Below are 13,341 nucleotides of genomic sequence, written 5' to 3'. Positions count from 1 at the left end.
TGGTAGAGCAAAACACTACCCTCACATCCAGGAACTGCAAGACAATACCACAGTCCACATCAGGGGCATGTCCTTAATGACCTAAAGACCTCCCAGTAGGCCCCACCCTTAAAGGATCTATGACCTCCCAACAGTACCACATGCTAGAAACCAAATTCTCAACACACTGATTTTGGAGGACGTTTAGGATCCAGTAGCAGAATATGTTAGGCCGTGAAAGGAAATAACTTTGTCTTGGGAAGATTGTTTGCATAAAGAGAGGACATTTTCCTGAGTATACCTCATAATAGAAAAGAATTTGTATAACCTCACTAAAAGGTTTTAAAGAAATCAAAGGGAAAAAATTAGCAGTAAGTGAAAATAAGTATTTGTTCTCTGAGCCAGAAATGACTGATATCTGCATTAGGCTTAATACCTTGAGATATGAGAACAATTTCACCTCTAAGCAAAATAAATTAATTAATTTAATTAAATGTTGGTTTTCTTTGTTTTCATGATCTTTTCTCTAAAACACTGAGTAAAGAGTGTGGATAAAACAACCAAAATAAAATTGAGAGCATAAAATCCTGAAGACTCAAGCATGGATAGAATGCAATTGTGTTTATTAAATTTCTCACACATAATTATGTTACACAATAGCTTAAGAAACAGCTGAATGTCCACTTGTAATTATTTTAACTCAAAATCTGGAGATAGAAATAAGATGGAGAAGCATGGAAGTAAGATAATACGGCTCTGATCATCAAAGACAGCTCTCTAATTGAGTAGAGAGAGACACACACAGTGACATTTGTAGCAATTTTCTTCAATATAATTCAATTAGAAATGTTGTTGAGTGCTATGTTTATCCTGGGAATATATATGTTTGTCAAAGGTAATGCACCTTCCCTCAGGATACTTGCAAAGTAATGTACAATTTCAGATGGCTGGGGGGTAATTATACACAACGTCCTCTTGGCCATTGTTCATGCTCTACAGAGTTAATCCAACAAACACTCGAAATAAGCCACACAGCAATATGAAATGCAGTTTCAAGGGACTCAGACATTTCTTTTCCTAACCATTTTCTGTGCAAATGTATCCTAAGTTGTAGCTTCCTATAAGGGTGAGTGATAATTGGAAAGAAATGACCTTTGCATACAAATACACAGTTACGAAAATGTGAACAACTTTTAAAACATTGCAAGTTCATGACATGTTTTCAAAGATGGATTTTAGAAGCATATAGTATGTAAGTGAATAAATGTAGTAGAGCGGAGGGAATCATGTGTTTATAAGGCACATAAAAATATACATATAAGTTTGAATTGATGCTATTTATAAACAAACATTCAATTCTGAAGGAAAACTAAGAACCATGAATATAATGCCCAGTGTGTGACATTCACATATTTGTTTAAAGAAATAATCCATAAATGAATGGAAAGACATTTGGATGATGGATGATGCTATTTACTCAAGATAATCAAACATTTTTGGTAAGCTAGTTTAAAGACAGGTGAACTATTCTATTAATTACCATCATCGTTGACAAAAATGTATTACCTGACTATAAACTTAGTATTTCTGAAATCATGTGTACCAGGTGAGAATGAATTAAAAAGCAACATTTCAATGAGGAAAGTAGCTATCACAAGAGGTTAACTCTAAGATAGTTCCTACAACTGAGTAGAGATATGATAGTGGGACCCAGGAAACCTCAAATGAGAAAAAGGCCTGGACTAATGGCATCATGCCTTCTATGCCAACTTGGCTCAGAAGGTAATTTTCAACTCTGTTGTCCCTTTCTTCTCACCCACATGGGAAGGGAAGTCATCAGAACTTTTTAGCTGATGGCCTATGCTAAGGCCATTTTCCTCTAAGGGTTTGCATAAATCATACTTTCAATAGCATTCCCTGTGTCCTCAGAATCTGCTGGAGTTCAAAAATAATGTGAATGCCCAGAGCAACAGATAAACAGCTGTAAATACTAAATGCTCTGTTGAAAACATCTCTCCACATTAAAACCTAGACTCTGATCAGTAGTTAGGCAAGAAAATGAGATCTCTAATGATTTATGTATTTAGGATGCTTCAACTCTATTTCCCATAAGCATGCAATCTATCTTTGAAAGTAGAAGCAATAACATTAGGCAGTGAAAAAGAATGAAGTTGCATTACATTTAAAAAGTGGCTGCGGATAATGCACGGGAGAGAAAAGAAAATATGAGGATACTACAGCACTGGAATATGAGGAAGTTACTTGAGGGCAAGTTGCACAAATCCCACAGCAAGAGTCAGGCTGTTGTTCTTTAAATATTGTTGGACTCCCTTGGGATTCCTCTCCTAGAAAATCCATTCATTCATATTATTCTAGTTGCAAAATATAGGTAGATAAAACTCAGAACAACCTTTACATAGTAGTCCTAACTTGCTTCATTTGTCATTTGAATAAATACTTAATCATTAGATTAACCTGTGAATTAAACATAGCTCACTCTGCAGGGTATAGTAACTTTCCAACAAATCCTTCAATTGTCATTAAACAATCATTTTTTTTTAATTATCATTGGACCCATACTGAGAGCAAACCATTAGGTCCGGTTAAAAACTATGGTTTAAACTGAGAGTTTAAATGAATAAGAAAACCCAATATCTTTCTTTGAAGAACTTAAAATATAGAAGTATTATTTTTATTTCTATAGGGAAGGAACTTCATTGGAATATTCCTAAAAGTTTTTAAAAATCATTCTTTTGCTATCTAGAAAAAGCTTTCCATTTTCGCAGAGTAGTGCCTGAACAACTATGTAGACTACTGTCCTATTGTGTGGACACAACATCAGTATCACTTGTGGACAACTAAAATCAGTCACTCAGAGACACAATGGTGAGTTGAGTTTGTTCTCTAGCTGAAGTTCAGGCCAAAAGCAGCATTAACACTAACTAGGAAGACAGAATTTTATGTCTTATTAATTGTGGGAATAATACCCAGAGAAAAGTCCCCAAATGGGTTGAGTCATGGCTGAAGTGTTGAAATAAAAGTAAACTTCATCAAGGGGATCACTCTGAAGGCTGGGGCTCTTTGCATGTGAAGATATTCCTATAACTACTAGAAACCTTCATTTCTTTGTGTCATTGATATAAACATCATCTTTTTCCTTTTTTAAATTATAATTACTAACAAAGAAAATTGATCTTGCATACCAAAATATTGCAAGGAGATATGAGTTTTAGGAAACTGTTGTCCATTTTATATTTGTAAAAATGAAATTGGAATCATTTTGTTTTGTGCCTTGTATATAATGGCTCAAATATCATTTTTGGATGCCTTTCCTGAAGAGTCTAATGCATATTTTTCTTCATTATTAACCTTCCATTCACTTTCATTCCCCTTGTTGGGATGATTTTTTATCTTAACAGAATGTCTACAAATGTGATAACTTCAAAATAGCAAGAGTGGTTCATTTGTTTACTGTCATTGTCCTTTGTTAGAATGCAAGCTTCAGGAAAGCAGAAATTTTGCATGAATAAAACTTACTTTATTCTATTCCCAGGTCTAGTACAGTGCTTGGCATATGCATATGTGCATGAGTGTGTGTGTGTGTGTGTGTGTGTGTGTGTGTTATATGCATGTACTTGTTTAATTATTTGTTTAATTTGTTTAATGAATAATTGAGTAAATAAATTTTGCTTATGCCGAAATTGTCTTTTTCCTCACATACATTTTCTGGGAATTATTTATTGCATGGGCATTGAAAATCAAGTGAGTCTCAGTTTGATATCTTCTCCTTCTAAATAAAGTAATTTTCTAAAGAAAGTCCATGCCTACATAGGGCAGCAGAAGTAATATTGAGGAAAGGCACATTCTCAAAAATATCAATATCTGCAAAAAATAACAAAAAAGTGGAAAACTAGATACCAATCTAATTTTGAACATCAAACAAAAAATATCCTGTTAGCATCCTGAATCCAATAATAAAGTAATGCGCCATGGCCAATTGAAGTTCAATTCAAGACTGTAAGAAAGATGCAATATTAGTGGAATTTATGATATAGTCATTTCAATAGGAATTAGAAATACAGTTAATAAAATTCAAAGGTCAATAGCCTGTCTCATTCTTAACTGTGGAATGTTGCAACATTTCTGTGAAAGTAAAAATAAAGATGTAATTGTTCATGATAGCCACAATGACTTATCACTTTTTAAAAAGTATTAAACAATAAAATAGAAGAGTGGTACATCTTGCAAAGCCTATCTTGCAGGTGTATGCCTATAACCATTTTGAAATCATGTAAATGTGTTATTGGAAAACCTATAAGGAACAAAAATTTTTAAATATCTATAAACAATAAGAAACTGCATTATTTACTATTAAATGTTAAAAATGAATGGTTTCCTTACATGCAAATAACTGGCTAAAAGTATAAAAGAATAAATAAAAACCTCATAACCCTTTGAATAGTCACTAGCTTATCAAGAATTTTCTAGGACTGCGGATATAGCTCAGTTGGTAGAGTGCTTTCCTTGCATGTACAAGGCCCTGGGTTCAATCCCTAGCACTGAATAAAGAATTTTTTTTTTTCCCTAGAGATTTAATGGAACAAAGAATATAATAACTCAAATACAGACTTGCCAGGTTTTGGCTCAGTGGTAAAGCACATGCTTAGCTCATGGAAGGCACTGGGTTGGATCCTCAGCACCACATAAAACTAAATAAATAAAGTAAAGTCATTATGTCCATCTACAACTAAAAATATTTTTTTAAAAAACAGACTTGTCATCTCTATAAGAGTGCTCAACTTATAAATTCTTACATTGATATGTATGTTCAGAGAGATTTTCATGAATATTATTAAAAGAAAACTATTAGACAACACAAATTTCAGACTTTTTTATTTGAGCAAAGAACACTTAAGGAGCTGAACATCACCCAGAACCAGAAGGGATTCAGAGAGCTTTGCCCAGCACCATGAACAGTGAACACCTATAGACTGAACATTGAGGTGAAGTAAGGGGTTACTTCATTAGTTGTAGCTAGACATTTCCTTTATGTGGGTATGATCTGATGGGAAGTCCCTAACTATATGCTCAATTTATTACTTATGTATTTGTGACTGGCAAAATCTCATTTTAAAATTTTGTTTCTTCAATTCAATTATAAAAATGTTTCCAAGTTAGGTAATTGGCTAGTTGGCTCTGTGTGACTGGCTAACATTCATTTTTTTCAAGGCAGTTATCAGAAATATTTCCAAGATGATTTCATCAATGTTTATATAATAATAATTCCAGGTATTGAAACAACCCCAGGCTAAAGGCCTCATTTTGTTCATTTTTGACATAATGATATAATGATATCCTAAAAACATTTGGAGGGAAAATATGAAATAAAAATGAATGTAAGTCTAAAAATTTAATGTAAAAGGCCAAACCTATGAAACGAGAGAGAGAGAGAGAGAGAGAGAGAGAGAGAGAATATAACAGGAAGGTATTGACTCTTGTAAACACTTCAATTAATCATCAATCTGTATAACATAAAACTTCATGATCATAACAAATGAATAGATAAATAAAAAATTAAGCCAAGAAATATAATCAATATATTTGCAAATTTTGCATGTGAGAATGTGGCAATTTAAATGAGAGGAAAAAATATCAGATCATTCAATAAATTATTTTGGTATACTCACAGATCCTCATGGGGAGAGTTAGGTGATAAATTCCAAAGGCAGCAAATATTTTAGCCAACTAGTGAAAATCTTATATGATTTTTTTCTATTTTTTTCACCCTGAAAATAAGTTTTTCTATACAGATCTTAAAATCAGGAAAAGATAAAAATAAGAGTTGATATCTCTCATCATTGTATCTTATATTCTCGATATCATCTTTTCTCTATATCTTAGATAAAAGTTTTAAGAGATGTGTCTTTAAAGACACTTTTATCTAAAGTAAGAGATAGAGAGATAAAGCATATGGAAAGGAAAAGTTTACTATTTTTAATGTAGAAAATTCCACTTCAAGTGGAAGGATACATTTGAGAAGACAGTGTAGTATCCAAAAACAAAATAAATACGTCCACAGAGAAGACTAGAGCAGAAGGCAATAAGGCAGGAAAAGCAATGAGATAACCAGTTAAAGCTGAGTCCTGCATGGCTCCCAATTCAGAAGCAAAGTACTAGCAAGGATGGCTCACTCCAGGCAAGCAATGGGAGATAAGGAGACCAGAGCTTGCCAGGGTCCAAACCAGGGCTACATCTTGAGACAGAGGCTGGGATCACACATCTCTGACTCTGAGCACTGGCTGAAGAGGGCTGCAAATTCCTGTTGGAGGAGGGAGGCAGAGAGAGGTCTTGAGAAAAACCATAGGAAATGAAGAGGAGAGAGGGGAGTAGAGAGAGGAAGGGAGGAAGAAATAGGTGAGACAAACATGCAGAAGCTTGGAAAGGAAGAGAGGAGGAGGTGGAGGGGAATGGAGAGAGAAAGATTGATTCTCAGTCTACAGGAGCATGCCAAAAATAAATAAATTAATTAAATAAAATGAAAATCACATCCATGTGAAGAATCACAAATATTGTCAGGAGACAAACACCTCAAAAATCGAAAACTAGCAGAACAATATTAAATAATTGAAAATTAATGATGTTTCAGATCTTCAGAGAAAAGGAAAAAGTAACATTGATTTAAAAACATAGAAAAAAAATCACAAAAGAGCCTGAATACACGAGGATATGAAAATAGCCCACTAGTATGGCAATATGTAAATCAATGGATGTGTAACTGATGTGATTCTGCAATCTGTATATGGGGTAAAAATGGGAGCTCATAACCCACTTGAATCAAATTGTGAAATATGATATATCAAGAACTATGTAATGTTTTGAACAGCCAACAATAAAAAAAAAAAAAAGAAAATAGCCCAAATGAAAGCCTATTAATGTTGAATAGAGTGACTGATATAAAAGAAAAATTCCAATATTATACTCTGTTGCATATAGAATAGGTGAACTAATGAGAAAGTAGAGCTAGCCCACTCTGCGGGACGTATGGGAGGGAGATGGAGATGTCACTACAGAGTTCAGTTTTTCTGAATGACAATAGAGGAAATGGAAAGATGTGGTATTTGAAAAGGTGATTATTTTTTTTCAGAAATAAATAAACACATGCTTGATTAAACTGAAATGAAACTGTGACTACAGGGAGGATGGATACAATATTTGCGTGCACCAAAAAAGCATAGTGATAAAACCATAGGTTACAAAGATAAAGTTTACATGTGTAGAAGCCAGAAGGATGAGGGTGAAATTAGATTTTGTGGAGGAATCAGAGGGAAAGAAGTAGGTGGAGGAGAGTAAGAAGCAGACAAACGTAAAGAAGAAGAAATGGAATTTATCACCCATGAGTTCTGACTTTAAACCACAAGACTTGTCAATATTATTTGGTAAATTTAATTAACAGTTGACAGTAAAAATCATTATCAAAATTTTATGATGAAAAGTTGACAATGAATATATGGAAAATCATTATCTAACAAGTTTGCTGTAAACGTGTGTGGAGAAAGCAGATTATTTAGTAAATGGTGCAAGGATAAAATGACCATGCATATAAAATTTTTAAAAAATGAGAACTAGGGTCGTGGCTCAGCAGTAGAGTGCTCACCTAAAATGTGCAAAGCCCTGGGTTCGATCCTCAGCACTACATAAAAATAATTAAATAAAATAAAAGGTATTGTGCCCAACTACAACTAAAGTATAAAACTTTAAAAAAAATTTCTTAAAAAATGAGATCAATATCTCTAGCAATTAGAGAAATGCAAATCAAAACTAAGATTTCATCTCATTCCAGTTAGAATGGCAGCTATTAATAATACAAACAATAATAAGTGTTGGTGAGGATGTGGAGAAAAAGGCACATCATACATTGCTGGTGGGACTGCAAATTGGTACAGCCAATATGGAAAGTAATATGGAGAATCCTTGGAAAACTTGGAATGGAACCATCATTTGGCCCAGCTATCCCACTCCTCAGCCAATACCCAAAGAACTGAAAAACAGCTACAGGGACACAGCCACATCAATGTTTATAGCAGCACAATTCACAATAGCTAACCTGTGGAACCAACCTAGATGCCCTTCAGTAGATGAATGGATAAAGATAATATGATACACACACACACACACAGGAATATTATTCATTATTAAAAGAGAATAAAATCATGGTATTTGCAGGTAAATGAATGGAGTTGGAGAATATAATGCTAAGTGAAGTTAGCCAATCCCCAAAATTCAAATGCCAAATGTTTTCTCTGATTTAAGGAGACTGATTCATAATATGGTGGAGGAGGGACATGGGAGGATTAAATGAACACTAGATAGGGCATAGGGGAAAAGGCGATTGTGGAGAAGGGAGGGCGCATGGAGATAGGAAAGGTAGTGGGATGAGATGGACATCATTACCCTAAGTACATTTATGAAGACATGAATGGTGTGACTCTACTTTGTGTACAACCAGAGATATGAAAAATGTGTGCTCTATATGTGTAATATGAATTGTAATGCATTCTGCTGTCACATATAAAATGAAGAAAGAACAAATGAAAATCAGTCAAGAAAAGAAAATCAGGAGTGAGTAGACTAGAGAAGTGAAGTACTATATCTTAAAGGCTACTTTAGAAAGTCATCATTGATAAGGATATTTGAGCAGAGAACTTAATAAAAGACATACTTTTAAGTTAAAAAAAGTTGCCATTTATTTATTTAGTCATTTACCCATTCATGTAAACATGAAACCTGAGATTGCATTAGCTATCTGATATATATACACACACACACACACACACACATAAACTACATTTTATTATAGCTTTCACCAAGTATAAAATGTATGCCTTGGAAAATGAACCTCTCAATTCAGTTATTTTAATAGATCTAGAGGATTTATTTTGCAGGTATTACAGATAACCATACTGAGCCTCAGTTGTGAATTATTAGTTGAGTCCAACAATAACTTTATCAATAATTATGACTATCAGGAACTTGCCTCTACAATCTCACGTCATATTCACCTTGATGTACCATACCTAATTGTTCTCTATCCATAGCATTCATTTACCCAAATCATTGAGACCAATTTTCTGAGCTACAAAACTAAATTATGTAAGGACTAAAAGAACTTAAAACACCTTTCACAACCTGGAAAACCCACTTTCTTTCTCACCATAGACCTGAAGCTACATCCTAGGGCTCCTGGTCAGAGACTTGCTCTTCCTCCTCATCCTATGTGACATAACTTAGCTGAGTCTGAGTGTTTCTTTTCCAAGACCACTTATACAATTGCTTCCTTGGTAATGATAAAAGTCTCAAAAAGAAAGGACTGTGACTCAACAAGAAATTGAAAATCAGGTGCAATGACATGCACTAACCATGGTCATTGGGAGATCTGACTAAGAAATTTGATATCAAGGAAACCAATATTAGGGGAGTATGCTGGACACACTCTGGCTCTGGGAGGCTTCATGCATCCTCTAAAATGAATTATATATTAAACATATTTATCACTTAATTCAATATTAACAATATGAAAGTTGGTTTTGGGGAGTGTTTCTCTTTTCACCATTTTGAAGTCCTTGTATATAACAAAGACAGAACTGTAAACAGCAAACACTATCTTTTCTGGATTTATGATTATAGAAACCTTTCAAGCTAAGAAATACAGAGACTTATCCAAGGTCACGGAACTAGTGTTACTTTGTTTAAACAACTGCAGAAAAGTTAAGAGAATTATTATTTGTAAAATAACTACATCAGGATTACTGAGTAATATTAAGAACACACACACACACACACACACACACACACACACACACCCCACACACAGTTTTACTATAGTCTTAAGAAATTTTGAGACAGACCCTGTTATTTATGAGGATGCTTGGGGCAAGGGTGCAGAGAAATCAGGCACCACAGTAAAATTTTAAGTTAAACATCATTCTCTCCTAAAACGTGTTTTAAAGAAATTAGATAATGCAATTAAAGTGTATACGTATTCTATTTTAATGATGTTAATTCATTTTCTAAGAAGTTTACACATTTAACATTCTGTGATTTGGAGCCTATTAAAAAGTATATTAAGCTCAAATAAAATATTCTAGGAATCATTTTGGTGGCAGAAGCATATTTTAGACACAGCTAATTGAGAGCACAAATCATTCCATTTAAAACTGCTTTAAGTATAACGAAATTGTAAATTAAATGGAAAATGGATTTGGGCTTTTCTGATCATCGTTCCTCAAGAGAGGAAGTTACAGTTGCATAAGGGCTCAATTTGGAAGAGAAAGTTTTGAAGCAACAGGAAGAATAGTCAGACCCTTACAAATATCAGAACTTCACAGTCGGGACTTACCTCATGGTAAAATTCTTTTAATGCAAATTCACTGGAAATTTGAAAATGTTGGTTGTTTGATTTTAAAGGTTGAGTTTTTAATAATCTGATTATTTAGTGCCTTTTTTATCCTCTCAGTTGTCTAAAGACACTCTGAAGATACACTTCACAGGGTACAGTCAGTTTTAGAGAAAGGCACTTGGAATTTCACTCTGTCTGTAAAGCACTAAAATGGCCAACTTGTGTGTTGGATCCAGGTGAGTCTAGATTTTGATGAATATGACAAAAGAAATGGAAATCTGCCTCCTCTTGGGGGAGGGTTGGGTAGTTGTGCTAGGCCCAGCATTACCTTTAGAGGAGGAGCAGATGTGCTTGTGAGGCTGCTAATGTTGACTTTCCCTTTTCTATATTTTCCTTTTTAAATTATGGGGCCCTTCAGACCTCATCTTCTCTATTCCTACTCCCTCTGAGAAATTCCATCTACTTTTTGGCCTTCAAATATCATTTATCTGCTGTTGACTCTCACATTTCAATCTCTATGTCCCATCTCTTTCCTGAGTTCCAGACTCATATATCTAGCCGCCTATCCCATCATCTATCAGGAATCTCAATATAGAATGAACCGAACTATGGGTCCTTCTCCAAATTACAGCCTCCTCCAAGCCTTCTTTGTTCCAAAGAATGACATCATTATTTACGCATTTGCTCTAGAACAGTACTGACAATTCATTCTTGTTTTCGCCGTTTTCTAGACTTATCATGCCCAATCCATCTGTCAATCCTATCAGCTTGAGATTTCACCACTTCTCATCACTGCCTTGGAAATCTACAATCATTGATTGCTGGAATCCTGAGCTGGTCCCACTTGAATGATTTTTGCCTCATCTATAAAACAGCCAGAAAGATCTGATGACTTCTAAAACTCTCAAATGACTTCTCATTGCAAAATAATTACAAATAATTACAACATGATCTAAACTCTTACAAAGGTATAAGCAAAGCTTCATTAGATAGATTCTATCAATCCCTTGTCTTCCATGGAAGAATCTAGCCATTCTTATTATTTTACTTTTCCATTTATAATTTGGGATCAAGTAACATTATAAAACCATATTGATGTTTTTGTTGAGATTTCCTTGCACTTATGGCATTGATTCTTTAAAATGAGAGATCTTTATGATATTATCTTCCTGTTCACATACATTAGTACCTGTTCACATATATTAGTACTATTTCATTTATTTAGGTTTTTTAAAATATTCCTTACTAAAACTTTACAGCTTTACCTATAGAGGTTTTGTACTTTTGTTGTTGTTGTTGTTGTTAGATGTCTAAAGTACTCAGTGTTCTTTGGTACTTAAATATATTCTCCTTATAACTGTGTGTTGTAATCATTAGTAGCTCTCTGATTTAAAACAACAACAACAACCTCATCTACTTGTGTTGTATTAATATTATGCCCAACCACCTTATCCATATTTTCTGTTACTTTTAATCATTTGTCTCTATACCCTTTGGAGTTCCTACATAAATGATCAAAAGACAAATAATGATAGTTTATGTCCTTTCCAACCTCTTCCATGTAAATTATTTCCCTTTTATTTAATTGCTGATAAATGCGAAATGAAAATGTTATACTAGGTAATCTTGACTCATTTTCAATTTTATGGCCAGTATTCTTAACTCTATTGTTTAAGATTATATTAACTCTAGGATTTTATTTTCTCCTTATATAATAAGGAAGTTCTCTTACTTTGCTGTGAGGGTTGTCTCAATTTTCAAATCTCAATAATTAGTGAATTTTATCAGGTAGTTTTTGTCTGCATCATTTGAAAATACATTATGATCATTTATTTTTAATTTGTTAATATTGTGAATCAAAATATTAGTTTCTCTAACACCGAATTGTCATGAATGTTCAAAGATAAGTTTGAATTGTCTTGAGATTTTCCTTGTGGCCTACAGCATTGGGGTGGTTTTAAAAATTCCCTAAGTGACTTTTGACTCTCAATTCATAAGCGTACCTAGACAAGCCTCTGAAACTATCTTGAGTAACAAAACATCAAGAACATATGTTGTGGGCTTCCAAGGTTAGGTCACACAAGTTAATACAACTTCTGGCTCTCTCTCCCTCTCACTGGACCATGAACTTTTGGACTTCATGTTATTCTATAATGAGTCCAACTGTACTGAGCTTTCATTATGGAAATAGAACACTGCAAGGGTGCGTGGAAATAGAGATGCCTGTGGAGAAACTGGTGTTCTGTCTGACTGTAGGTATTTGAAAATATTAATCATCCAACTGAGTGCAATCAAACAACAGAACCATGAGAATAATAATAAAATTATCATTGTTTTAAGCAATGAAATTAGGTGACTTGATATGTGGCAATATATATTTAAGAAAAAACATTTTCTGTTTTATTTAATGTCCCAAGGGAACTTCAAAACTTGAGAACACTATATATGTCCATATTATGAAACTTCTTGTGTTGTTCAGATCATAAAAGAATTACAAAATTTTTATTTTTATAAAAGTCTACTTTCTATGTTAATATAATTATATCATACTTCTTTAACGTAGCTCATTTATGTCTTTCTTATTTATTTATTCAGTAAACATTATCTATACGGATAATTCTCTGCTATCTTTCTCTTTTAAATTATGAACTGAGTACATGTATATTTATTGTATTGTTGATAATCTTAAATCAATATGATGTTTAAAAATGTTAATTTTTGCTCACTTAATCTTATCATATTTTAATGAATATCCATATATCCTTTATTATCAAGAATAATTTTAGCACAATCTAGGGTGTCATATTATACTCACATTCTCACTCTCTTCTTGATAATATCATCTTTGAGATCAGAGATCAGAATATGATCTATCAGATCCTTATGGAGCAAATTGTGGTAAATAAATTCTTATCAAAATATGCATGCTCATTCATTTGTAAATAATATATGATTGATGCATTGCC

This window comes from Marmota flaviventris, chromosome 18 (assembly GCF_047511675.1).
Source record: "Marmota flaviventris isolate mMarFla1 chromosome 18, mMarFla1.hap1, whole genome shotgun sequence".
Taxonomy (NCBI): domain Eukaryota; kingdom Metazoa; phylum Chordata; class Mammalia; order Rodentia; family Sciuridae; genus Marmota; species Marmota flaviventris.
This window is presented reverse-complemented; position numbering follows the sequence as displayed.